The sequence below is a fragment of the Topomyia yanbarensis genome, chromosome 2 (assembly GCF_030247195.1).
Source record: "Topomyia yanbarensis strain Yona2022 chromosome 2, ASM3024719v1, whole genome shotgun sequence".
Lineage (NCBI taxonomy): Eukaryota > Metazoa > Arthropoda > Insecta > Diptera > Culicidae > Topomyia > Topomyia yanbarensis.
In genome coordinates this window covers 147,433,778-147,461,121 of record NC_080671.1, presented here as the reverse complement: position 1 = coordinate 147,461,121, position 27,344 = coordinate 147,433,778, and the positions used below count along the sequence as shown (strand labels likewise).

The 27,344-nt window shown below is 38.7% G+C and overlaps 1 protein-coding gene across 4 annotated transcripts in view; it reads left to right on the top strand.

The window, feature by feature from the left end:
- The window catches only part of LOC131681668 (cyclic nucleotide-gated cation channel subunit A), a 651,507-nt gene that overhangs the window by 551,164 nt on the left and 72,999 nt on the right, over positions 1-27,344 (top strand). The window lies entirely within an intron of this gene.

Here is a 27,344-nt window from a genome sequence, read left to right as displayed (position 1 = left end):
TGTACAAATTGTACCAATCTTCTTGCTGCGAATAGAAGGCTGCTTCATGCGATGCTGAAGGCTTGCGGTTTGCATGAAGGGCTGTGGTTTCACTCTTTGCTGCTCGTTTATGTTTGTAGATGGCTGTGAATGCTCTTGGAATGTTGTGACAGCATTGTTCATGCTGCTAATTATGTGGCTACTTGAAAATTATTAGCCCATTCATGTTTCTAGTGACATGTTTACTATTTTTGATAGCTTTCTGCTTCATCTATTTAATGTCAGTTTCGCTAATTTAAAGTAGTTTTGCATGCAGATTCGTGGACAGCTTGATTTAACTTTTTTAATTTCGAAATTAAATACATTGTTTCATAACACATATTCTTCAACAATTTTCCGAAAACGCCGCAACTTGGGACTTCCCAAAATTATGAAAAATTTGAATTCCGTATTGAGGAAGCAATTTTCAGAAAAAACAATTGAAAGCGAAAAAGTTCGTTCGGTATTCAAACGCATGTTATCAGAGCTCATCACATTAAATTGATGTTTTTTAGTGATTCTAAACCGAAACAAGCTTGGTAACGCAGATCCATCAAAACGAAAGAAAAAGCATGCGTCATTCATTATTTGCTCACCCACCCAACGTTGTGCGTATAACAGTCTCAGTCTATATAAGAATTTTTCATTAAACATGACTATTATGCGAATAACGGCAGAGAAGGTCTTTTGAAAACGAAAAGGAAAACACTTCATCTTTCCAACAAGGATCGGTGTTCGCGTAAGCTCTTCTGCCGCGATAACATCTTCGCTCCCAATTGGTATTGGCTATTCTATTTATCGACCACTGTCATCATCAGAGGCTGTTTTTTTTAAGAAGAAGAAAATAGATTAGGAACACATGAGTTAGGCAATAGATTCTCCTATACCTTACGCATTATTGGGAGATTTGGATTCCGCAAAAAACGACCCACTTGGTTTGCGTTTGCAACTAGGCTATTTTTCCTTCATCAGCTTCAATAAATGTAAATTTGAAAAGTATGTTGTAGAAAACCATTTTGGAATCTTAATCCACATAAGCTATCTTATCCTGAAGGATGAGTCCGTCAACATGTGATCAAGAGGTTTTTGCTGATAGCATTTGCTTTCAGTGGCAGGGGCGGTGTTAGGCTTTTTGCCGCTCGGGGCAAAAGGTTAAATTTGCCGCATATTACATATTTCTGACTAACCAAACTATCTCATCAATACAGTTTTTCGCGTATGTTGATGAACATTGTTACAAAATAGTTAATTACAAGGATTACTTTTATCTAGTTTTTTTTACGCTGGATGTATTCGTTTTATGAAAACTAATTAAACAAATACAAGATTTTTTTTTTTTTATCTTAAATACGTTTATTTAGGCCCAAATGCTTTAGCTTAACGAGGCCGATAATTCATTTTTTTTTTAATTACATGTCACATGTTAGTGGGGGAAAGGAAAGCCGTATTTAGGGGCGGCTTGCTCCCCTCTTATGTAAGTAAAGGAAAAAGGTAGGAAGTGGGATACATATTGTGTAATTGACATCGTCGTTTGCTGATTGATCATTGTGGCGGATATGCACACTTTGTTGTAGTGTTGTAGTTTCCAGCCTGTAATCGCAGGGGCGAGGGGAGGGTCGATATTTCGGATAATTATTGGCACTCTGATACTGTCATGATGTTCTCTATATCATCTGCATGTGAGGTATGTCATGATGTTCTGGGTAGACGGTTATCAAGAAGGGTATGCACCGAAGACTCGTGAAGCAATGCCATATTGTAGATACAGGAATAGGTTGGTGAGCTTCTACTGTGAATGAGAGAGGGGAAAATGTATTAAACTTGGACATCAATGGTTTTCAAAAAGATATAGATAAGAAAAATATAGGGGTGATCACGGCTTGCCAGGACGTCCCGGACTGGCACATAGGGTGATCTACCTCGGGCCCGAAGGGAATCTATTAGTTGGGACCTGGCAACACAGTACTCTGCGCACAGCCAAACAACATGCTCGATGTCGTGGTAGCCGTTCTCACAAACACAATGATTACTTTCAGCAAGCCCTATACGACGGAGATGCGCGTCAAACGAGTAATGGTTGGACATGATCCTTGACATCGTACGAATAAAGTCCCGGTTCACATCCAACCCCTTAAACCAAGCATTCGTTGATACCTTCGGGATAATGGAATGTAGCCACCGTCCCAGATGCCCATTGCTCCATGAGGTTTGCCAACTATCGAGCGTCCTCTGACGAGAGATACTGAAAAATTCGTTGAAGCAAATTGGTCTTTCGTAAGTGTCGCCTTCTAATGCGCCCACCTTGGCTAAAGAGTCCGCCTTCTCATTGCCCGCAATAGAACAATGTGACGGGACCCAAACCAAGGTAATCTGGTAAGATTTTTCAGATAAAGCACTCAGATATTCCCGTATTTTCCCCAGGAAATACGGTGAGTGCTTTCCAGGCTTCGCCGCACGGATGGCCTCAATGGAGCTGAGGCTATCCGAAACGATGAAGTAATGGTCTGAGGGCAGGGTGTCAATGATCCCGAGAGTATACTGAATGGCAGCTAATTCTGCGACGTAAATTGAAGCAGGATCATTGAGTTTGAATGAGGCAGCAAGATTTTCGTTGAAGATACCGAAGCCTGTGGACCCGTTGAGAATTGATCCGTCAGTGTAGAACATTTTGGCGCAGTCGACTTGATGGTATTTGTTATAGAAAATATTTGGTACCACTTGTGGGCGAATATGATCCGGAATTCCACAAATCTCTTCCTTCATGGATGTATCGAAAAATACAGTGTGATCAGAAGTATCTAAGAGATGAGCACGGTTGACGTTATACGTAGATGAATTGATGTTCTGTGCCATGTAATCGAAGTACAAGGACATGAATCGGGTCTGAGAATTAAGCTCGACAAGCCTTTCGCAATTTGCAATCACCAATGGGTTCAGAATATCGCATCGAATGAGTAATCGATATGAGAGGTCCCAAAATCGATTTTTCAGAGGAAGAACGCCCGCCAGCACTTCGAGACTCATCGTATGGGTCGAGTGCATGCAACCCAAGGCAATACGCAAGCAACGATACTGGATTCGCTCCAGTTTGATGAAATGTATGTTCGCAGCGGAGCGAAAGCAGAAACATCCGTACTCCAACACTGATAATATCGTTGTTTGGTACAGCCTGATTAGGTCTCCTGGATGGGCACCCCACCATGTTCCAGTTATTGTACGGAAAAAGTTGATCCTTTGTTGGCACTTCTGTTTCAGATACCTAATGTGACATCCCCAGGTACCTTTAGAGTCGAACCATACCCCGAGATATTTGAATGTTGAAGCCTGAGCAATAGTTTGATCCATTAATTGAAGCTGTAGTTGCGCTGGTTCACGCTTTCTAGAAAATACGACTAGCTCAGTTTTCTCCGTGGAGAACTCGATACCCAGCTGGAGAGCCCAAGCAGACAAATTGTCCAAGGTATCTTGCAGTGGTCCTTGCAAGTCGACGGCTTTAGGACCTGTAATAGAGACCACACCGTCATCTGCAAGCTGCCTTAGCGTGCAGGAATTGACAAGACATTCGTCAATGTCATTCACGTAAAAATTGTAGAGGAGAGGGCTTAGACATGAGCCCTGGGGAAGGCCCATGTAGCTAAATCGTGATGTCGATAAATCGCCATGCGAGAAATGCATTTGTTTTTCAGACAACAGGTTTAGCAAAAAGTTATTTGAAATTGGCGAAAGACCATGCTGGTGCAACTTCTCATAAAGAATGTTGATCGAAACTGAATCGAAAGCCCCCTTAATATCCAAGAATACTGATGCCATCTGCTCTTTGTTAGCATATGCCATTTGAATTTCTGTTGAGAGCAACGCAAGGCAATCGTTCGTCCCTTTGCCTTTGCGGAAGCCAAATTGTGTATCTGACAGTAAGCCATTTGTTTCGACCCAATTATCGAGCCGAAACAGGATCATTTTCTCGAACAACTTCCGGATACAGGACAGCATTGCAATCGGACGATACGAATTGTGGTCGGAGGCTGGTTTTCCTGGTTTTTGGATGGCGATGACCCTCACCTGTCTCCAGTCATGTGGGACAATGTTACCTTCAAGAAACCTATTAAATAAATTCAACAAGCGTCTTTTGGCAGAGTCTGGCAGATTCTTCAACAAGTTGAATTTGATTCTATCTGGCCCCGGGGCTTTATTGTTACATGATAAGAGAGCAAGTGAGAACTCCACCATCGTAAACGGTGTTTCGTTCGCGGTATTGTAAGGCGACGCGGCGCGGTAGATTTTCTGTGCCGGGGCGGAATCCGGACAAACTTTCTTGGCGAAATCGAATATCCAACGGTTTGAATATTCCACGCTCTCGTTAGTACTGTTTCGGTTTCGCATACGTCGGGCCGTGCCCCAAAGAGTGCTCATCGATGTTTCTCTTGTTAACCCGTCGACAAATCGGCGCCAGTAACTGCGTTTCTTAGCTTTCATTAAATTTTTCATTCGCTTTTCTAATATCGCGTACACTCGATAACTAGCAACTAACCCGTCGTTCCGGAAGGTTTTATACGCGGCAGCTTTCTCCGCGTACACGTTTGAGCACTCTTTGTCCCACCACGGGTTGGGAGAACGTTTTTGGGTGTTCACGTCGGGTACTCGTTTCGTCTGAGTTTGAATCGCGCTATCGAGAATCGAGTTGGACAAAAACTTATATTCTTCCTCCGGGGGAAGTACCTGTGTTGAATCGATAGTTTTGGATATCGCAGCAGCGTAGCTCTTCCAATCAATGTTTCGTGTGAGGTCATAGGGAACATTGATTGGTGCCGATGGTCTTGAACCAGTGGTGATTGCAATTACAATTGGTAAGTGGTCACTACCGTGGGGATCAGATATTACCTTCCACTTGCAATCTAACCGTAGTGATGTCGAGCATAAAGATATGTCCAGTGCACTTGCTTGCGCAGGTGGTCTAGGGATCCGTGTCATTTCCCCTGTGTTCAGAATTGTCATATTGAAGTTGTCACAAAGGTCTTGAATTGTCGAAGATCGATTATCGTCGTATAGACAGCCCCACCCCGTACCGTGAGAGTTAAAGTCTCCAAGAAGCAGGAGGGGCGAGGGAAGGTGTTCAATCACGTTGGAGAATCTTCGATATCCCATCATGGCCCTAGGAGGAATGTAAATAGAAGCAATGCAAAGATCTTTGCCTTTGATTGTTGTTTGACAAGCGACAACTTCAATGCCTGGCGTCGAAGGGAGGTTGATTCGATTGAAGGAGTAGCACTTTTTGATCCCTAAAAGTACCCCCCCATATGAGTCTTCTCGATCCAAGCGGATAATGTTAAAATCATGGAAGTTGAGGTTTATATTAGAAGTTAGCCATGTTTCACATAGGGAAAATGCATCACAATGATTGTAATTTAGCAAGTGTTTTAATGAATCGATTTTGGGGATAATACTTCTGCAGTTCCACTGTAAAACAGTGATCAGATCCCTGATTCCGTCTAATAAGTTAGCCGTCGAAGGATACGATCGCTGTAAGGAGGGGCCATTGTTCAGTCAACTGTTTTAAAAATGTTCTTACTGTTGGTAGAATAGCAACCAGCAAGCTTTTCATAGGATCGGTAATGTTGAAAGCTGTGAATATCCAGTACACAATGTCAGAGAATTTAAGGAATCCCGTTTTAGGTTGAGTTTCTGACTGTAAAATTGGAGCACTTGGGATTTTTGGTGCCCCGGGGAGTGCTGGAAACTCCTGGTTGTATCTCAATTTCCCAAAACCAGGAGGTATTATCTTCGGATTTGTACCAGCACTTCCAGTTGATGAATTATTTTTATTTTGTACCCTTGTTTGGGACAACCTAGGACCCTTACGAGGAAGTTCAGGTGAGTTTTGATTAGGTCTTTTCCTAGAGTTTCCAAGCGGAGCCAAAGAATGCCCCTCGCAAGGGTCGTTAGAGGCGTTATCGTCAGTTGGCAAGAGAGCGAATGGGTTTTCGGAGATAAGTGGAACAGCTCTTTTAAGCATTTCTGCGTAAGAGCGTCTGGAGCGATCTTTGGCGGATCGCTTCAGTTTATCCGCGCGAAGTTTGTACGTTGGGCATGTCAAAAGTGCATGCGGATTCTCCCCACAGTAAACACACTTCTCAGCGGGCCTACTGCAAGTATCATCCGCATGGCGTTCCCCACATTTACCGCACCGTTGCTTGTTGCTACAGTAGGTGGCCGTGTGACCTAGCTGCTTGCAATTGGAACAATTCATGACCCGCGGTACAAACAGGCGTACAGGTAGACGAGCTCCTCCCACTTCAACGTAGCTCGGAAGTGCAGATCCGGCGAAGGTTACGCGAAACGAGTCTGATGGATAGTAATTACCATCTTCGATGGACTTTGAGTGCAATTGCTTGCACTCCAAAATCTTAACTGATTGAAGGTTAGGGTCCTTAAAGCGGCCAGCCCCTTAATCATTAATCAGATCATCGACAGTTAGACCCGCATCACTTACCACACCGTCGATCTCCACATCACGAGAAGGGATGTAGACGCGATACTCCAGCGTAAAGAGGCTATTGCTAACGATATCATTGGCCTGTTTCAAGTCAGTAACGACTACGCGCAGTTTTTCTGACTGAACCTTTTTAATCTCGGTTACGGCCGAGTAACGTTTTGTCAGCTCCCGTGCAACAGTTATGCTGTTTAACGGTTTATTTTTGGGCCGAAAGTATACCACCCAAGGACCAGCGGATCCATCCTGGTAAACCTTGACTCGGGGGGGCTGTGAGACATTGGGGCGAAGTGGATCGATCATAACATTATCTGTCTCAGTATCAGATATATGTTCTTCTTCCCCATAATATTCGTCTTCGGAGGGTGATCCTTCTGTTTGTTCCATTTTGTTGCGGGAGCAACACGCTCGACCGCACTGTTTAACTTAAATCAAAATAAAAAATCAAAAGCAATAAAAAGAAAAAAAAATCGATAAGAAAAGTAAAAAACAAAACACTTCACCAGTTGGTTCCTGACGAGCTGGTAGGTGAATTGATCCTTCGTTTGTTTTATCCGTCACCCGCGTGACCTTCACACAATAGAGCTGATATAGCTCGTCTAAACAAAGCCGTCTTTCAGGCAAGAAAACTGTTTAGTAACTTCACTGCACCGATATCGCAGGTAATAACTATCACTCGCGGGACTGTTTATTACTAATGCTTTACTGCAGCCTCTGCCACAGCAAGCACCTTCGTAGGGTTAACGCTCCCTAATTCATCTGAGCCCCTCTATTCATCTCATTGTCCGATCACTCAAATTCAAACAAGGAATACAGTAATGCGGTTTCATATAATGATTAATGCAGGTAGTGCAATTAATTCCTGTGAGTTTTCTTAACACTTTGGCATTTATCAAACTATCAAAAAAGGCGCAGTAAACTCATAATAAATTGAAAAACAAGGCACTAATTTTTATTTCCAGATTTCTTACCTTGAAATCAACGAAGCGACTCATTTTTTAATAACTACTAGCTCAATCATCTCGAGACATAGCCACATTTTTCACTTAATTACACTATGATTCACCATTATACCATAAATTATTTTTGCAGGGAACAATTAAGTACTTATTTTAAGGAAAATTACTCAATTCACAATTATGAAAAACTACTTTTAAATAGAAATAAGATTGAGACCAATTTTTTCTAATTTTATATTCGATTGTGCCTATATTAATCCCAAAACACATCGCACAAGGATGCCAAATTGAAATATGCTATTGAAGATTTGCAAGAAATGTTGTTAGCGGTGAATTAATAACTGTCATCGTAAAAAGTGTCAAGTTTTGGATTGATTGTAACGATAAATTTCATAAGAATACGTAATTGATAACTTTACTTGATTCAATCCATATTATCAATTAATAGAACGATATAAAAATCTATTATTATATTGAACATATTCTACACTGATAAGTTTGGCTGCACTGAATTCGCCTTGTTACGTGTAAACACATTGCTAAGAAGTGTGCGTACACCCTGCATATAGAATGGCGATTAGGTCAGTTCAACTCAGTTGCAATGCTTGCCGGCAAGCTGAAATTATATTTTTGGCAATTTGCTTTGCGTGGTTTGACACACAAATTAACACAACCAGTCGCTAAAAAATAGCCTGGATTGTTACGTTTTGACGTGCAGTGATTTTCATAAAAGGGCTAAGTCAAAATATTCTATTGAACTGTCAAGGCGACCGTACACTAGATTAAAATACTGTCAATATAATAATGACAACGAAAAAAATCGTCAATCCCATTTGAATTGTACTGAATAAATACTTTCAAGACGCCACATTATATTGACTTTAAACGGATGTCAATATTTTCGCTTGTATATAGTTCTTCGTTTCACGTGTTTCACGTTTCTCAAAAATTTGGGCCGCGCTGATTAAAATGAAAAAAATAGTAATAAATTATCGTTTATCGACGTAATGAAATTTGTCCTCGCCTTATGTTGCAGGTAAGCAGGAAATGCAATAGACTTACCAAAACACCCATGTTTATGAAACAGCCATGTCAAATCATCCGGAATTGGTTTCGGAATTCTGATTGATTTTCGTGTGGCTCAAAGGCAATAACCGATTTCGACACTGAGTCGGAACCGGTTTTTGCATTAGATCTGGACAACAATCATTATGATTTCTGAATCTTGTTACGGACGGTTCGACCAGGAGCTGACTTCTACGATAGTTAGGGGCGATTTCTTCACCCTCGCTTAGTGCTTAAGCCAGGTTTAAACGTATTGGTGAACCTGGTTTAAAAGTTAAGCAAGGGTGAAGAAATCGACCCTAACTATCGTAGAAGTCAGCTCCTGGTCGAACCGTCCGTAACAAGATTCAGAATTTTGTTCGGATAATTGAATCGAGTTGTTGCTGGTTTGCTTCTTTGTGCTTCAGCCTTAGAACCCGGTTACGGTGGAAAAGTCTCAACTGAGGGGCGGATTTAAGGTTACACGACTTGGTGCCTGCTTCTTGTCTCAGAAATTAAGTAATTTCTCTGCTATCGAAGGAGTCAATTATGTCAAACTTCGAACTTAACCAGTAGTGTATCTTTTTGGTATCGTGGGGTTTTTTTGTTAGAACAAAATGAAACCTTATGGCTATCCGACAGCATTTCACATTTTGTGAACAGTTGCTAGAAAGTTTTGACCTAACTTTCTTCCGATATTTTCGAATAGTTGTGAACTCACCGGTTGTCATCCTAGGGTACATGTACCCCTGGAATTATCGTGATTGTTTTCCTTGGGTACCGAGTACAAAACGGGTTTTATATATTGAACGCGTTAAACCCTAATGCGAATAATTTTATGGAGCTCTAATGTTTAAGCAACAAAGGTTTACTAACTCACTGAGCAACTGTTATTTTTCGTGGTATCCAGAATATTGTTCAAGAATAGGATGGTTCCGTCTGCTTATCAGTATTTAATAACTCTGGAAAGTGTTTTCGCTACATATGTAACTAATAATATTTTGTATGAAATAATCACAACATCCGGTTTACTACAAAAAATGGTAAATTTCAGTCGGAAGCGAAAATATTCGTACAGAAAACTAGATCTGGGTCGTTCTATAGAGCAGTAGCAATATGGCGTTGCTACGTGCTTAAAATTATCATTCTAAAAAACAAATGGAAAAACATCGTTTGCCTCACACACAGTAGGGGAGATCCGAAAAAGTTGACACGGATTGTTTTGCCATTTGATATTGGGGTTTCATTAATTCATGGTGAAAAATTAATGTTTTTATCCATATTGTGTACAGGATAAATTGATACAAAAGAGTAGGTTGATTCAAACAAGTCATATTAATTGGCCTACATTTGATGTATAAACTTTCCGCTTGAGCGATTTTCTAGTTTCATTTAGACTTCATTTGAAACGCACTTCGAATTTATACATATTGATCAAAGGATGGTGCCTAAAACCAATTGCTTAAGGTTCAATTGAGAAAATCTCAAAATCGACTATCTTTGAAAATTAAAAATTTGTTTCTTTTGTTACCCTTTACACATTCTTCATCGAAATGAAACAATTCGGGATATATATATATATATATATATATATATATATATATATATATATATATATATATATATATATATATATATATATATATATATATATATATGTATATATATATATGTATATATATATATATATATATATATATATATATATATATATATATATATATATATATATATATATATATATATATATATATATATATATATATATATATATATATATATATATATATATATATATATATATATATATATATATATATATATATATATATATATATATATATATATATATATATATATATATATATATATATATATATATATATATATATATATATATATATATATATAATAAAGACTGGTTTAATTTTTAACTTTTGGCTCCACCAGGCTTTTCTGATTCCTTTCATGGTCCTTAGTAATTGTGCAAATTTTGGTACCGATTGGTTGTGTCTACGGACCCTCCAAAAATTTCCAAGTTTATATGGAAGTTTGTATGAAAAGTCGGTTAACATTAAAAATAAATTCTTAAAAAATCACCTCATCATTCAATTAATCATAACACTGTATATTTCTAAAGGTATTCTTCTATTGAACACATCCGGGGAACATTGCAAGTTTATGAAAATTCGTTGAGAAAAGTTATTAATAAAAGAAGCAGTATGACTTCAAAACAAGTGGATTTTATTAGTAACCATAGCAACCCTGTTTGAATAGCTACATCGTTATACCAGTGTAAACTAGACTTGCCACCCACCGCTCGCGTATGGCAGATACAGCTATTTTCCATACAAACTCCCATATAAACTTGGAAATTTTTGGAGGATCCGTAGACACAACCTATCGGTACCAAAATTTGTATGGCTTGTATGGCCTATTAGATCGGAATGTAAGTGATCTTGCTATGGAAACAGCAAAAATATGATTTTTGATTGGAGACACCTCTAAATCATGTCCAAATTAAGTCATTTTTAACGAAAGTTTTTAAATTCACACCTAGAACAAAAATCGGAGCTGATCCATGTATTTACTTTTTCAAAATGTTGAGAGGTCATACAGGGTGTTTGGTTCATGGTTAAGAACCTCTCGAGGGATGATTTACTGTCATATTTGGAGAAAAAAATCGTTCTACACATACCATGAAATCTCAACCGTTACTAAGTTATTGAACTTTTTGTGTTAAAAACTTAGTTGTCTTAAAATAGCTCTAACTCAAAAAATATACTTTGTATTTCAAATCTTTTAGATTTATTGGATAGGTGAGAAAATTTTCCACTGAAAAATGTTCTCAAATGTTTCAGGTAATGAGGTTAAGTAATCTATTCACAGTAATTTTTTTTTAAATTTAACAATTTTGATCGACTTTTCGTTCACTTCGCGAAAACCTTAGTAGTTAACATCACTATTTTAATAATTAAAATTGTTAGTCTTGAAAAGTTGTATAATTTGTTCTTTGACATGATACACTTATCTTCACAGCAAAAAAATATGAAAATTAACTTCAGCGTATTTCCTGATATCGCAGAAAAACTATTCGTGTAATTATGTTTCACGAATAAATTTCCGCTATATATCATGCACATAAAATGACCCCTGAAAATCATGCAAATCTGTATGTTCCTATGGAAATTTACATTATTCTGCTCGAGACCTGCGCGCTATTCATTCAACTTTCAGGTAAAATATCTTATTTTTACACGATTTTATACGAAACGGTATAGAGCAGAGAGAAAAATTAACTGCGTCATACACATACATGCACGAGCCGCAACTCAATGCGCTTGGATCGTCCACGCTCAAGCGAAGCTTATGTACGCCACTTTGCAGTCACGTTGATATGTGTCGCTTTAGCCTAGTCCATAAGGGGGTGTCTCTGGTGAGTCAATGATTGTCGGTTCAAGTCTTGGTATTATTTAACGATTTTTTTTGATGTCGGTATCGTCACTAATACATACGTAAGTTATTTATAGTACAATTTGTGTCCAATGTAAACCTAATCACTCGCATAATTTTACACTATTGGTCGCGTTCCCTTGATGTGCAGTATAGTTAGCATAATTTTACACGAATTTTTTTTATCTGTGTTGTCTTGTTTTCATGTGTTTGGGTTATTGAACTTGGATATTTTTATCTCATATTCACTAATACTAGCTCTTATTGAAAAAGTATGCCACTTATTGTACCTTTTCTTATTTTTATTCGAAAGCCAGGAAAACTTTGCAGGGAAAAATGTATTAATACCTTTCAGTTAAGTGAATTTAGTACTCTTTTAGAAGTTAACTAGTTTAAAGTTAGTGTTATTATTAGCATTTTCGTTATTTTCTTAAAATAGTAAATAATAAATTTCATTAGTATCATGGAATTAATGCATCTCAGCAAGCTCTACAATTCTTCCTTTGACTCCATTCAATTATCTCTTTTAGTTTTGAAGCAAATTCATTTTTATCTTTTCGTTTCATATACAAAAACAACGATTTCGAACCCACTGTATTTGTGATGAGGCCATCCTGAATTGCAGCGAAATGAAAAGCGATAGGGCTAAAGTGTCAAATAACAAGTTGTAGAGAATATTAAGGGGCACCAAATGAACAATAGTGATGATAGATTTAGTTGATTAATAATTTGAATAATTACAAAAATCACCAAAAAGTTATTTTACTAGTAAAAAGTCATGTAGTACACTTAACTAAAAGATATCTGTACATACATCGAAAGGAAATTTTCTCAGCTTTCCAATGATAATAGCGATATAAAGCATATTTTTTAGATTAGAGTTTTTTAAGAACTTGCAAGTCAATTACAGGAAAAGTTTAGAAGTCAAATTACAAGAAAATAAGAAGAGATAGGAATATAATGTTGAAGAACAAATTATGAATCGTTCTCAAACCCAACTTTTGGATAATAGATATTGCTATAATCATAATTCATTATTTTGAGAAAATTAACAAAAACCTCATCAAAAACACTAACTTTTAACTACTTTACAACTAAAAGGTAATTAAAACTAATTATCTGAAAGATATGAGGACATTATTCAATAGAAAATTTTCTCACCTTTCCAATGGCACTTTCCAAAGATTTAAAATACGAGGTATACTTTTTGAGTTAGAGGTGTTTTCAGATAAACAAGTTTTTTACACAAAAAGTTCAATAACTCTGCAACGGTTGAGATTTGATGGTATGTGTAGAACGATTTTTTGCTCCAAATATGACAATAAATCACCCCTCGAGATATTCTTACTCATGAACCAAACAACCTGTATGTACATATAATAAAATAATATCATATGAAGACTTTTTTTCTCTTTGCTTACTTTCTCTTCCGCGAATTACTCGGTCACCTTTCTGATTTCCCGTCAACTGTATGCATAATAAGCTAGTAAAAACCTTGGTCTTTCGAAACATACCGATAAATGTTTAAAAAGTTTTATGGTTTCGCGGTAATAATCGAAAGAGAAATCGAAAAAAGAGGGCTCTCATTTGCAGATTGAACCTAATGAAAAAAAGTCTTCATATATACATAAAATTGCGAGCTTAAGGGCGTATGTGTGAATCATCGCATTGCATTTTCGGGTTTGCATTATCGCAACAGACTCGAGCGTTTCTATGCTTCGCGTGGGAGGCTTACTGTGTTACCTATTCTACCGCGTTTGCAATTTCGCGTATACGCGTGCTTTCTAGTGCCGCCGTGAAAGAAACAACAGATTAATTAGACATTAATTCAGTAAATATTAGATGGACGTACGCTGTATTGCGTATTGCAATCAACATCTTAAAGCAACACAATCGATTGTTGCATTGCAGCTTGTATCTGGTTCCTTTGATGACTGGCGATGGAAAAAATTTCAACATCGTAAAATAACTACCACCATAACGGTGTTGATCGTTTAGTGTGTCTTGAACACGTCCCTTTCTTTTGTAGAGAATATCTGTTGGTGTCCCTTAAAAGAATCAATTCGTCATGTTTTAATATTCATCCAGGTTTAACGCATCGTACCCCCTTCCCTACTTTCTGGCATAAGGATTGCGAAACTCCTGTGGCCGAATACACATTGCAAACTCCTTCGGAATCGCCTTCAGCCTGATCTTCCGGTCGGAAAACCGTCAGATCCCGTTAATAATTGATTCAACTTGAGGGAACGCACCTTCGAACAGGATCGAGAGAAACCACGGTACTTTGGAAAGTAGCATTGCCAACAGAAGCCTCTTCAAAAAGGTAGAATTTCTGCACTAGTAATCCGAACAAAGTTATGGAGGAGTGGAATGGTACAGTTATTGTTCCTCTACTTCATCTTGGACCATCTATTCATCCCACCGATTTGGATACATTATTTAGAGCAACATCAGCCATCTCTGGTCAACGTATTGGTCCAAATAACAGGATGAATAGATGGGTGCTCGATTTGATTTTTTGCTTTACTCAAACAAGAGTATTTTTATTTTTTATGACAGTTTAGTTATTGTACTGTTGTTTGAGAGAGAAGCAACATCGATTTAGACGCAAAAGATGGAACAGGAATCATCCACACCAAAAGAGAAAAGATCGTCCACTGAAGGTAGGTGAAAGTCGATATTACTCGTTACTAATATTATTACGCATAGTTGGCGGGCGAACCAGGGCCGGATTTTAAATAAAATTTGTCAGTTTTTAACTAATCCCTTGGCATGATCGTGAAACACGTGTCCAATCACTTCGACTCCTCGTTTAATCTGATATACGTTTATTCATTCCATAGCCGAGCTCTTGAATTCGTTCGATAATAGCACCCCTACCCATGGTTCCAAAAAGATGAAGAAACGAAAGCATTCCAGTTCATATTCAGAGCAGTTTCTTGAAAGTATGCTGAAAAATGTCCAAAGTGGGGCAATGTCAATGTACCATGTTGACAAATATTATGGTGTGCCTCGAGCTACGCTTCAGTACCGTCTCAGTGATCGATTCCAGAATAAAGGAAAAGGCAAAAAAACTGTGCTCACAGCAGAAGAAGAAACATCAATTGTTGCTTGGCTGCAAACCATGGAAAGAAAAGGGTTTCCCATAACGCGCAATGGATTGATTGTTAAAGTTTGTGCTTATATCCAGGGAAATAAAAAAGAAAATCCGTTCCGTAACAACGTGCCAGGTAATTTCACAGTATCTCATAAAAAGACCATCACACCTCAACTGTTACAGAGTAACTGAACTTTTTCTGTATTTGACCTGTTTGTCTTTAAATTCCTTCAACTCAAGAAGTGTACTTTATATTTTAAATCTTTTAATAGGGATCTTTAATTTGGAAAAATTGTGCCAGTTTTTCATATGTATTGGTAGCGGGTGTCCTTACGAGTACACTCATATCATTCTTAAACCTTAATTATTCTTTTATGATTTTTAAATTTAAAAAAACCAAATCAAACTCAACCAGCAAACTGACAGTTGTCCTACTAAATGACGTATCTGCAAATATCTCGTTCGCCTCATTGTTAACCGGGACAGCACCCCACACAGCATGATCTGGTACTTTGTCAATCCGCTAGCAACCTGCCATCCCAAGTTTCATCTGCAAACTATGGTAGATCTGATAAGGCAACCTATAGGGTCGTGCAAGTCGCATGGGTTTGGATGTGTTATTGTCCTAAAAGGAAACAATCTAAAAAATGTTTTTTTCTCAATAGTTTCGGGCCAAAAAATTGAAAAAGGACTGAGATATTAACTCACGGTACTAATCTGCATCAGAATATGCCTTAATCCGCACACCCCTAAAGATCCCTATTCCACTGGATAGGTGAGGAAGTTTCCTACTGAACTAAACCCTCATATTTTTTCAGTTGCTGGATTTAAGTAACCTTTAAGTGATGAAGTTTGTTGGTGTTGTTCGAGAAATTTTGTAATGTTTCTAATTACGAATTAACAAAATTCATCAAGCGATTGTTTATTTGATGCCTCCCAACTTGTTCTTTGGCTTTTTATCCCTATCTCTTTTATTTCGCTGCAGTTTAATAGTATATAGAACACAACGTCACCATAAATGCACCGGGTTCGAAATCGTCGTTTTTGCATACGTAATCCTGTGATTAAAATGAGTTCGCGTCGAAACGAAAAGAGTAATTGATATGGGATCAAAGAAGGAATTGTAGTGCTTGCTGAGATGAATAATATCAATAATAATAATGGTGATGTAAGTTATTTACTATGTTGAAGAAAACTAACAAAAACGTTAATAATAACGCAAACTTTGAACTAATTTATTTCTAAAAGAATACTATATTCACTTAACTGAATATATTGATGCATTTTTTATGTAAAATGTTCTTAGCTTTCCAGTGGGAACAAAAAAAATATAATAGGTGGCGTATTTTTTATTTAGAGCTAGTACAAGAGAAATAATGATAAAAATATCCAAGTTCAATAACCCAAACACATTGAAAGAACAAGAGATAAGTGTCTGAGTCAAGGAACAAGTTATGCAGCTTTTTCAGATGAACAATCCGAAGTATAAAAATGGTGACGTTTCCTGCCTGACTTTTTGTGAAATGGATGAAAACTTGATACTTTACTTTTGAAATGTTATTTGAACTCATTAACTGAAAGATACGTGGAGAACATTTAATTTGATATTTTCTCTCTTTTTCAATGAAACTAATAGAGTTGAAATACAAACTATGGTTTTTATATTAGAGGCACTAAAAGACAAACGAGTCAATTGCATAAAAAGTTCAATAATTCAGTAACGGTTTAGATTTGACTGTACATGTAGAACGATTTTCCCCTCAAATATGATCCTCTATCACCCCTCGAGAGATTCTTAATCACGAACCAAACACCCTGTATAATCCTATACTATACACTACACACGATATATTGTCGCTGTTATGACAAGCGCCATTTGGCACATTTCGAGAAAAACGATTTTAAAAGTTTGATATTAAATATCATGAAACAGATAAATGATAAAAGCAATTCAGAGAAGTCAATTCATTCTTCTATCTATTCTGTATTAGTCTTTCCAATATTACGAAGATCGGTGGACTATATGAAGAGTTTTTACTAAAAATTTAAACAAAAGTCGCACTCACACGTGTCTTAGGTGTGTATTGATGACAAAATTTGAATGACGTGTCATAATTGTGCATGGAAAATTTTCGACACAAATAAAACATCAATTATTGACTTTTATTGATATCTTCGGCTTAATTTCGTCTAGAAACAATTGGTGAGATGAATTTTAAAGGAAATTGGTCTATAAATCTTGAAAAAATGCTATTTTTTGGTTACAGTGCTGCCAAATGTGCAATATTTCTAATTTAACACTAAAACTGCTTCTTTTTTTCGCAATACATATACTTTTTTTTCCTCAGTTTATCCCAAAATGGCGCTTGTCATAAGATAGCACAACTGCGACGATATATTATATCAATTAATCTATATGTATAACACAAAAGAATTTATTGTTCCAGGCCGAAAATGGCTAGAAGGATTTATGCAGCGCCACCCTGAAATTACTCTGCGAACGCCAGAAGCAGTCACCTCGGCAAGTGCGAGAGTCTCCGAGCAAGATATTCTTAAATGGTTCAAAACTGTTCACGATTATCTGATCGAAAACGATCTTGCTGATGCGTTAACAGATCCTACGAGAATATTAAATGGCGATGAAACAGGTTTTTGTATTAATCCTACCCCAAAAAAAGTACTGGCAACAAAAGGAGCCAAAAATATCCCGGTGGTGGAAACTCAAAATGGAAAACAAAATGTGACCGTTCTTTTTTCTTTTGCTGCTGATGGCACTATTATACCACCGGATATTATTTTACCATATAAACGCTTGAGCAAAGATATCGTGCAATCATTTCCACCAGATTGGGGTCTCGGCACCTCCGATTCAGGCTGGATGAACGCTACAAATTTTACTCTATATATAAAGAATATTTTGCATCCTAGTTTGCTGAAAAAGGCAGTTAAATTTCCCGTTTTATATTTCGTGGATGGGCACAAGTCTCATACAGCTTTTGAGGCAGCAGATGCTTGTTCAAAACTTGGAATAGTTTTGATTGCATTGTACCCAAACGCAACAAGAATACTACAACCCGCTGATGTGTCTACTTTTAGACCACTGAAGAATAGTTGGGGAACTGTAGTGGATATTTGGAAGACAAACAATATGGCTGAGCGTCTATCAATTCCAACGTTTGGATCACTGCTTCGTGAAACAATGAAAACTGCTTTCAAAACATCTACTATTATAAATGCCTTTCGCGCATGTGGTCTGTTTCCGTTCAACCCGAATGCCGTTGATTACAGCAAATGTATCGCCAAAAGCCATTCAAAGCAGATTTCTTCAACCAGTGATTCCATTTGTGATAAGCCAATGACTGAGGAGATATCAGATGTGGCAGGTCTGATGACTCTCGTGCCAGAATCAGCTATTCAAACTGCGATTAGGATGATCGGAGAGGAAAAAATTCAATTGTACAATACAGGACTCCATGAAAACGCATCGAAGGAGGACGCAGCTTTGTCTTTTATTTATAAAAACATTCTCACTGCTGGTGCACCAAATATTCACTACGTCTTCGATGCAGCGGTTGTGGAACCAATTGAACCAGTACAGAAAATCATCCCCCAACTCGACGCATCATTGCCTGTTAGTTGCAATACGATACTCATTGATGATCAACCTAACATCAATGACAACTTTGATGCTGCGATTGCGGAGCCAATTGTCGTGCTTGAGGAATCCGAAGAACTGGGAAACTTCCCCGGAGTTGACGCATCAATGCTCGTGAGTGGCTACAGCATACTCACTGCCGATCAACCCAGTATCGACTACGAGTTTGATGCAGCGATTGCGGAACCAATTACCGTGCTGAAGGAATCCGAAGAACTGGAAAACTTCCCTAGAGTTGACGCACCATTGCTCCTGAGTTGCAACAACACACTTACTGACGATGAACCCATTATCGATTACGAGTTTGATGCAGCGATTGTAGAACCAATTGTCATACTAGAGGAATCCGATGAACTGGAAAACGATGCAACGATTGCAGGTAAGCTGAGCTGTTTCAATATGCCACATTCCGTTAAAAAAATCGATTTGATATCACCTTAAGGCCTAACAAATATGATACACTTTTTCTAGTCATATTTAATTTAAAATAGGAAAAGTATTTTTACTATTCATCATCATTAATTATCGGCGAACAACTCAGATGTTCCAAATTACAACCGAATATATTGCAGACTTGCACTTTCTTCTCTTCTTGTATACCCTTTTTTTACAATGGAGAATACATTTACGTACTAGTCCAGTACACGTGCTATTAGTAGATGACAAGCTACCACAAAGGGGTGTGCTGGGGGTGTGTCGGGCTCGAATGGTGACGTTGCCATTAATACCGACTAAACTCCATTGGGCTCCGCCATCGTTCCCCCCAGGGACTACCTCTCGGTATTATTTCTGGGGGGATGGCTGTACTTCATGTACTCATTCACTCTCGCTCACGCGTTCATACGTCCAGTATGAGGCTTACTTGGGTGCTCTCTCTGTCACACCTTGATTCACTCTCTAAAACTCCACATGAGGCTTACTTTTGTGCTCACCTTTTTCGTTCCTTGCGAGGCTGACTTGTGTGCTCGTCTTTTTCATTCCTTGCTAGGCTTACTTTTGTGCTAGCCTCTAACATACCATGTGAGGCTGACTTGGATGCTCACCCTATCACCTGGTTCACTCTCAATCGTACCACTCTATTACACCCCTGTCGCTCCCCCTGGCATCCCATGTGGGATATTTTTCTTAGGCCCCACTTCTGGCATACCATGTGAGGCTTACTTGGGTGCTCACCGTTTTCATACCTTGTGAGGCTGACTTTTTTGCTCGCCTTTAACATACCATGTGAGGCTGACTTTTGTGCTCACCCTTAACATACCGTGTGAGACTGACTTGGATGCTCACCCTTTCACTCCTCTGCCACGCCATGAGGCATCGATAGCTAAGTCCCAACACACTACGTTACGACCCTCCCGTCTTGGCATGAGGCAGTCCACTTATACGCCTATACACTCACTCTTCTGTCTTATTTTGGGGTGGCTGGGTTTACCCCTTACGCGGTTTCTAGTCGCTGCGCCAAATCTGTCTCAGCATGAACAGACCATTCACTCACTTTTCTGCGCTCGGCCTTTTTTACTCCAACTAACCAATCACTAGTTAGTCGTGCCCGTCGTCTGTTGCTCGGTGCGCCAAATTCCCTGTAACCTACATGCAATCTGGGTGGTTGCAGTCGAGACTGCGTTCCACTTCTCCACCGATTGACACATCCGCTGAATAAAGGTATCAGGGGTTGTGTCCCAGCCACAGACGTCAAGCATTGCTCTTCTTTCGACGTCGAAACGTGGACATACGAACAGTATGTGTTCGGCAGTTTCGTCTACACCTGGGCAGTCGGGGACCTCCGCGTGCTCGAACCTGTGGAGGTAATGTCGAAAGCAGCCATGGCCTGGCAGGAATTATGTCAGATGGAAGTGAACTTCCCCATGGGGTCTGCCCACCCAGCTCGATATGTTAGGTATCAGCCGGTGGGTCCACCTACCTTTCGAAGAGTTATCCCACTCACGCTGCCATCTGGCGATCGAGGTCACCCTGGTGCGCTCGCGAGCTCCTCTATTTCCACGTACATCGAAGCACTCCTCATCTTCTCGGATGACCAGCCCGACTGGCATCATGCTCGCTATCACGCAGGATGCATCGTGTGATACCGTGCGGTAGGCAGATGTCACTCTGAGGCACATCACGCGGTAGGTGCTCTCCAATTTCCGCAGGTAATTGGTTACCCTCGGTGCTCTTGACCATGACGGGCTGCCGTACCTGAGGATAGATACGGCAACGCCTTCCAGTAGCCTACGTCTACTGGCGCACACCTTTGAACTGTTGGACATCATCCTCGATAGAGCCGCAACAGCAGTCGACGCTCTCTTGCATGTATAGTCGACGTGGCTGCCGAAGGTCAGCTTGTCGTCTATAATGACTCCGAGAGATTTCAGACTCCGCTGTGAGGTGATCACGACTTCTCCCACATGTTGTGACTTGCGGTTGTTGACGATAACTACCTCCGTCTTATGGTGAGCGAGCTCCAAACCTCTCGCGCTCATCCATTCCTCCATCCATTCTTGTATACCCTCCGGGCACGCATTTTCCTTGATTGCTCACAGACAAGTGCGGGGTCTGTTCACAAATCTATGATTTCTTCCAGGTTCTCTGCTGAATATAACTTCAGCGGGTTTCTTTTCAGCTGACTGTCGACGGCCGTGCTTTATGCTGCCGATGATAGCATATTTGTATTATTGGTACATCTTGGTCAATACGTCTACAACATTTTCCATTTTCTTTTGTGATGCTGAGTACTAAGCACCGAACGTCAATGCCTCATGACCGTACAGAGCAACAGCTCTCTGTGCGTCTGTATTTTACGAGATTTTAGCTGACTACCCGAGCAAACGGAAAGCCCATAATACCCCCATGCTCATGGGGCTTGACATGGGTGTTTGAAATGGGTTCAACCCATGAAAACTCCATTACCATGGTCCGTTAGATCCCATATAAATAACCATATGGTGGTATATTTATGGATTATTGTGACCATTTCATGGTTTTGTTTATTTGTTGTACCGTCACCAACAGACCCCTTGGCCCCAATGGTGGTTACTTAAACTAATTACATTTCAGAATACGAATAATTTTAGTTTTTATCGAATTCCTTGTCAGGTTGAAGTCAAACGCCGTCGCCACACTGTTAAACACACGCTGGAGTCCGGTAACAGCGCCCTGGCGCCCATAGTTAGTTCTCCTGAATGGGACTCGCAGAAGAGAGTTATTGCGCAGAGCTCGAACGCGAGCTTGAAGATCGAGGCGTCCGAGGATTGTAGGGCAATCCACCCTGGCAGACAGTAAGTCCGAGACGAACAGGGCTCGAGAGCAGTCCCTCCGGATGCTTAGAGTATCGAGCTGTATTAACTGACAACGGTGTCTTGATGGTTGGGAATTTTGGCACGGACCATCTTTTCAAGAGGCTATGTGGTGTTTGAACCCATGAGTATTTGCTCGGGTACACGACACGTATTTTAATTACGAGGCTAACATCGTCATATACTACTAGTGTTCCAAGATATATGAACGAAAACCTTGTACCGCACCCCATCGACTTCCACATCGGAGAGTTTATAACCTGCAAAACCCAATTGCTTGTGAAATCTCGTGATGACAATTCTGTTTCTTTGCAAACCAGATCTTCGTATCGCACCTTAGAGCGCTATGTAGAACAAATTATAATGTGCATTGCCTTGCTTAAATCTATCTAACTTTATAAATAAACCGAGTGTCTGGCTATTGTAACATTTGATTTTGAATCATTCTGTGTCATACCATGCAGCATACTTAGTATTGTTGGAAAACATTATTTGTCCGCGACGTTCCACTTAGCAATACGCTGAATTGAAATTCACAAACAAATGATGAATCCTTAAGCTGTAGTCCCGAAATTTATTCAGAGCTTGTTGCAAGGTTATCATCTGGATCGTCGTTGAACGACCCTCTCGAAATGTAACGTACTCACCGATAAAGTATTCGGTAACTTGAGATACTATCAACGTAGTATTGATTAGGTTTGGTGTTCTAAACGCTTTACTCGATAGCGGTAGATTTTATAGTATACAACTATATACTACTACTGCGCGAATACCCATCGCACGTTGCTGCGACTTTCAACGAAATATGAGGAAAACACAATTTCTTCCGAAGCGCCATCTGGTGGCAGATAATTTCCAACCAATAGCACACAAACACGCTCCATAACAAATGCCTACCAAAAATAAACTCAAGATTATTATGTCCCATACAAAATATTCAGAAGAGATGGTTCAATAATCGTGAACCGATGAACTCAATAATAATATGATTTTGCTGCCCCTCGTTAATGGGGTTAATAGGCGACAATCATTATTTGAATGCGTCTCAAAATGCTATGGTTACAACTCAAACAAAATTGGAAAAGTATTTGTGCACTATGTAAACATGGCGTCGTATCATTACATAGAATGCATAGTGTGATTACTGGATAGGCTGAATAAACCGTGAAACTGTATGGATTTTTCCGAACATGTGATAACCAGAACTGGTGAAGATCGGATCGTATCCTAAACGGGTAATGTTCGTTGTAATTGAAATTAAATATGTACGCTGAATTGAACCTTCATTTGATTAACTTGCAAAAATCGGGTAACATATTGTCATAGACACGACGAAATATCGACGGCGGTGTTACCCAAAGAAGTGCTTTGATTTTTTTGCTGTCGTGAAACGAGTTTAACGAGGGGTCTTATTTGGATGGTACAAGGGAAATCTCTGACCACTCTATCTTGAGTTTATCTTTGTGCCTACTATGAGTAAATTTTGACGGCAATCGGTTAAGCCGTTTGGGAGTCCATAAATCATATACATACAAACTTGGACTTTTATATATATAAATTCATGTCTTTTTTTCTCAAAATGACTGTTACTATTCATGATATGTTTATTTTCTTCTTTTTTCGCAGATTGTGCTGCTATTCCCTTCAAGGATATCACTAACATGCCATCAAATAACTCCGCTTCAATATTTTTCACATCTCCTCCAACCCCTAAACGAAACAATAAACACCGTGTGTATAAACAAAAACAATACGCCATTTTAACAGCGGGCGAGCGGTTGGAAGAAATGAAAAAAATTGAAGCGGAAAAGGCGGAACAGGCACAAAAGAAGAAAGAAAGGGCAGAAAAACGTCGAGAGAAACAACTTAGTAAAGAAGCTGCAATGAGAGCTAGAGCGGAGAAAAAGATCACACAAAAAAAACTAAAAGAAAAGGAAAAGGAAAAGAGGGAGAAAAAAATGAATAAACATTAAGTCATTATTATTAATATGAATTTAAACCGAATCATCCCTATTCCTAATTATTTTAACTAGGTGTTCATTTCAATTGGCTGCCACACCTATACATTTCGCTATGAAGGTGTCTCCAGGTGCGCTTTCATCCTTTATTGTAAAGTAACTTGGCGAAGGAACCCATCCCTTACGACCATGGTATTTGTTTGTCTCAAGAGGGTTAGGACGCAAAGCGCTACTGTTCTTCGCGCGTTCATTTATCGAACCATCTATCTGACTCCAGCATTTAATCAATTATCATTATTCGAGGTAATGATTGCCCAACTAACGTATCTATCATACGTAAGAGCGAGGTAATGTTCCGACCAGAGTTAGCAGTGGCATGTCACGGATTTAACCCTCAAAAAGGCAAGCTAAAATTGTGACTTCAAGAATCATCGCTCCTAAGACCCAATGAAATCAAAAGCTTCTTTTTTTGTCGATTTTATCAGTGAGAGATTCGAAAGCATGAAAACGCTCGATCATTTGTATATCAAATTACAAGTTTATTGAAACCCCTTGCCTTCTTGAGGGTTAAGAACTCTCCGTAGAGAGTTTCAATAGTCTCACAAACTCACCTTTTACGTTATCGCATCGGGCTTGTAGTTTGCCAAGCTAAAGTGACCAACTTCCATCTGATGATCCGTTGCTGTTATACCGCAGTATCTTTGTCCATAACCCCATTCTGTATCACTATCATCATAAGATACAGTCTATGTCAACTTAAAGCATTAAGTAAATTCTTGTTAGATATATGTGAATACCGTAGAGAGGGGTGTCATAATATACTTAAAGAGGAAATAACGAACCTATTTTTAACGAACAACGAAAGAGTATAATTTTTACCATTCATACACCACCTAAGTAGAAAAACCTTCGTTTTGACCACCTCGTCCCCGTGGATTAGCATGGATAATTCCTGTAGTCCAGTGGGTTCTCTCAATCTTTCATATAAATATTTCATTTTTGAACAAAACTTCGAACTTTCTTGGTTCGTATGTTTATAGCCCTATCTTGAATAAATCAGAACACATAAATGAAGCAAGTGTTCACTCAGCCAAAATGCATAGCGAAATTTATAAAAATTATTTTAAAATGAATAGAAAAGTAACAATACTATGTTTTCATAAGATTAGTACGAAAATCGACTTTAATGATTATCTTAACACTTTATTAGGTAGTGCATAAGCCATTCCTATGAATATACGAGCTTATTATGATTCTCATATACATTATAGAAATGTAAATATTTGTATTTAGTATAATACGGTCTTATGAAAAATTAAAGATGGTTCTAATGGAAAATCAAATCATAGCAAACTGATTTGGCAAAATAAGTGCCGTTTCGTTAGATAATCTTATAATTTACATACGTCTCGCTTGTGGCTAAAAAATACGATATTCTTATGAAATTCACTATATTTTAGGCCTGAGTGTTGAATTCTAGAATTGCTTCATTTCATGTCAACATTAAGCTTTTAATTGGGTCATTATATATGTTTATAGTTTTCCGTTCCATTCGATAAATTTTAGGATCAATACACACAATATAACATTATTTCGAAAATTGTAATTGTCAAATTTCGTTGTAATACATAAAATGATTTTTTTGTTTTTTAAAATAAATCTTATGTAAACTTGGCAACCATACATAGGAAAACTGTAGATGTTTACATCTGGCCTTTCAAGACAACACCCAAATTGAAAAAAAAACTATATGCATTAGATCCCGGTAAAAGAAATGCGAACGAACATGGTCAGGCGATTTAAACAGTTTAACTCAACTCGCCTGTGCTAATTATCCCTAGGAACAAATGCAATTTGCGAATGCGATTTAAAGGAAATTTCAACACTTAGGGCCGATTTTTTTCACCCTCGCTTAGCGCTTAAGCCAAGTTTAATCGTACTGGTAAACCTAGTTTAAAAGTTAAGCGAGGGTGAAGAAATCGTCCCTTAGACAAATTTTCTGGCGGCTGAAATGGACTTGGTTATTTTTGCGTTTTTCAAACATGGATGTTTGGCTTAAGCTTAAAATTGTTTTTTTTTTAAACAATTCGCGTGTTCTCGTTTGTATTTTGTTTGTCTAGTGCATTTCATTTAGCCAATAGCCCAAATGTTGCATTTGAAATAGCCCACTAATTGCCAGCAACTTGCTGGCAAATTGAAGGGCAATTAGCGCATCCGAGTTGGCAAACAGCCCCCTGTTAGCCAGCAACTTGCCCTTTTTGACTGGGTCGCCCTTCAATTTGCCAGCAAATTGCTGGCAATTAGGAGGCTATTTCAAATGCAACATTTGGGCGATTTGCAGCCGTCATTTTTTGCCGCCCTTAAATCGCCCCCAAATCGCCCAGGGAACGCGCCATTTTATCGCCCTTAATTGCCGAATATGAAAATTACAAATAATACTTATTTTCGGATTCATTATCTACTCACATAAACTTATCAGTACACTAGGTAATCACCACCAAACTATACGAAGAATCCATGGTGAAATTGGTATTGCACAACAAAACTTACCACAATCTGACGATCATTATGAGTTTAGGTCAGAGATCTTGTTCCACTATACTTACACACGATTCCACAATTTCCCACATTCGTTAGCTAAATGAAGTGCACAAGACAAACAAAATACAGTCGTGATACGCTGGTTGGACACTTTTTAACTGGACCGCTTTTTAGTTGGACCTCCGCTAATTGGACCGTTGTCCAGCTAAAAAGCATCTGAATGTCAAAATTTTATGTCAAATTTACGTTGACAATCAATCTGACAATTATTAGAGATGTGGATAGATGTAATTACACTACTAACGTCTCCTTTGGAGAGTTTTTGGCATCTGTCAGTCAGTCCAACTAACGAATCAAATTCGTTAGTTGGACAGAGGTGTGACCCTACCAACGAATCACGACTATACAAGCGAGAACACGCCAATTGTTTAAAAAAACAATTTTAAGCTTAAGCCAAACATGAACCGCCATGTTTGAAAAACGCAAACAATAACCAAGTCCATTTCAGCCGCCAGAAAATTTGCCTAAGTGTTGAAATTGCCTTTAAACCGCATTCGCAAATTGCATTTGTCCCTAGGGGCAATTAGCACAGGCGATTTGAGTCAAACGTCAAACTTTTTAAATCGCCTGACCATGTTCGTCCGCATTTTTTGACAGGGTTGTCTCCACTATAAAAAGTCATACGCCCTTTCGAAAATTATTTTGACGTTTCAAAGACACGTGTGTTAGTAGGTCGATATATTGTTGTTATTATTTTTTTTTTGCATTGAAAAATAGGACGATTATAGGAACTGCGATGAGATGAACATTGGCGCAATGAGATGAAATAAGGGGCATGGCGG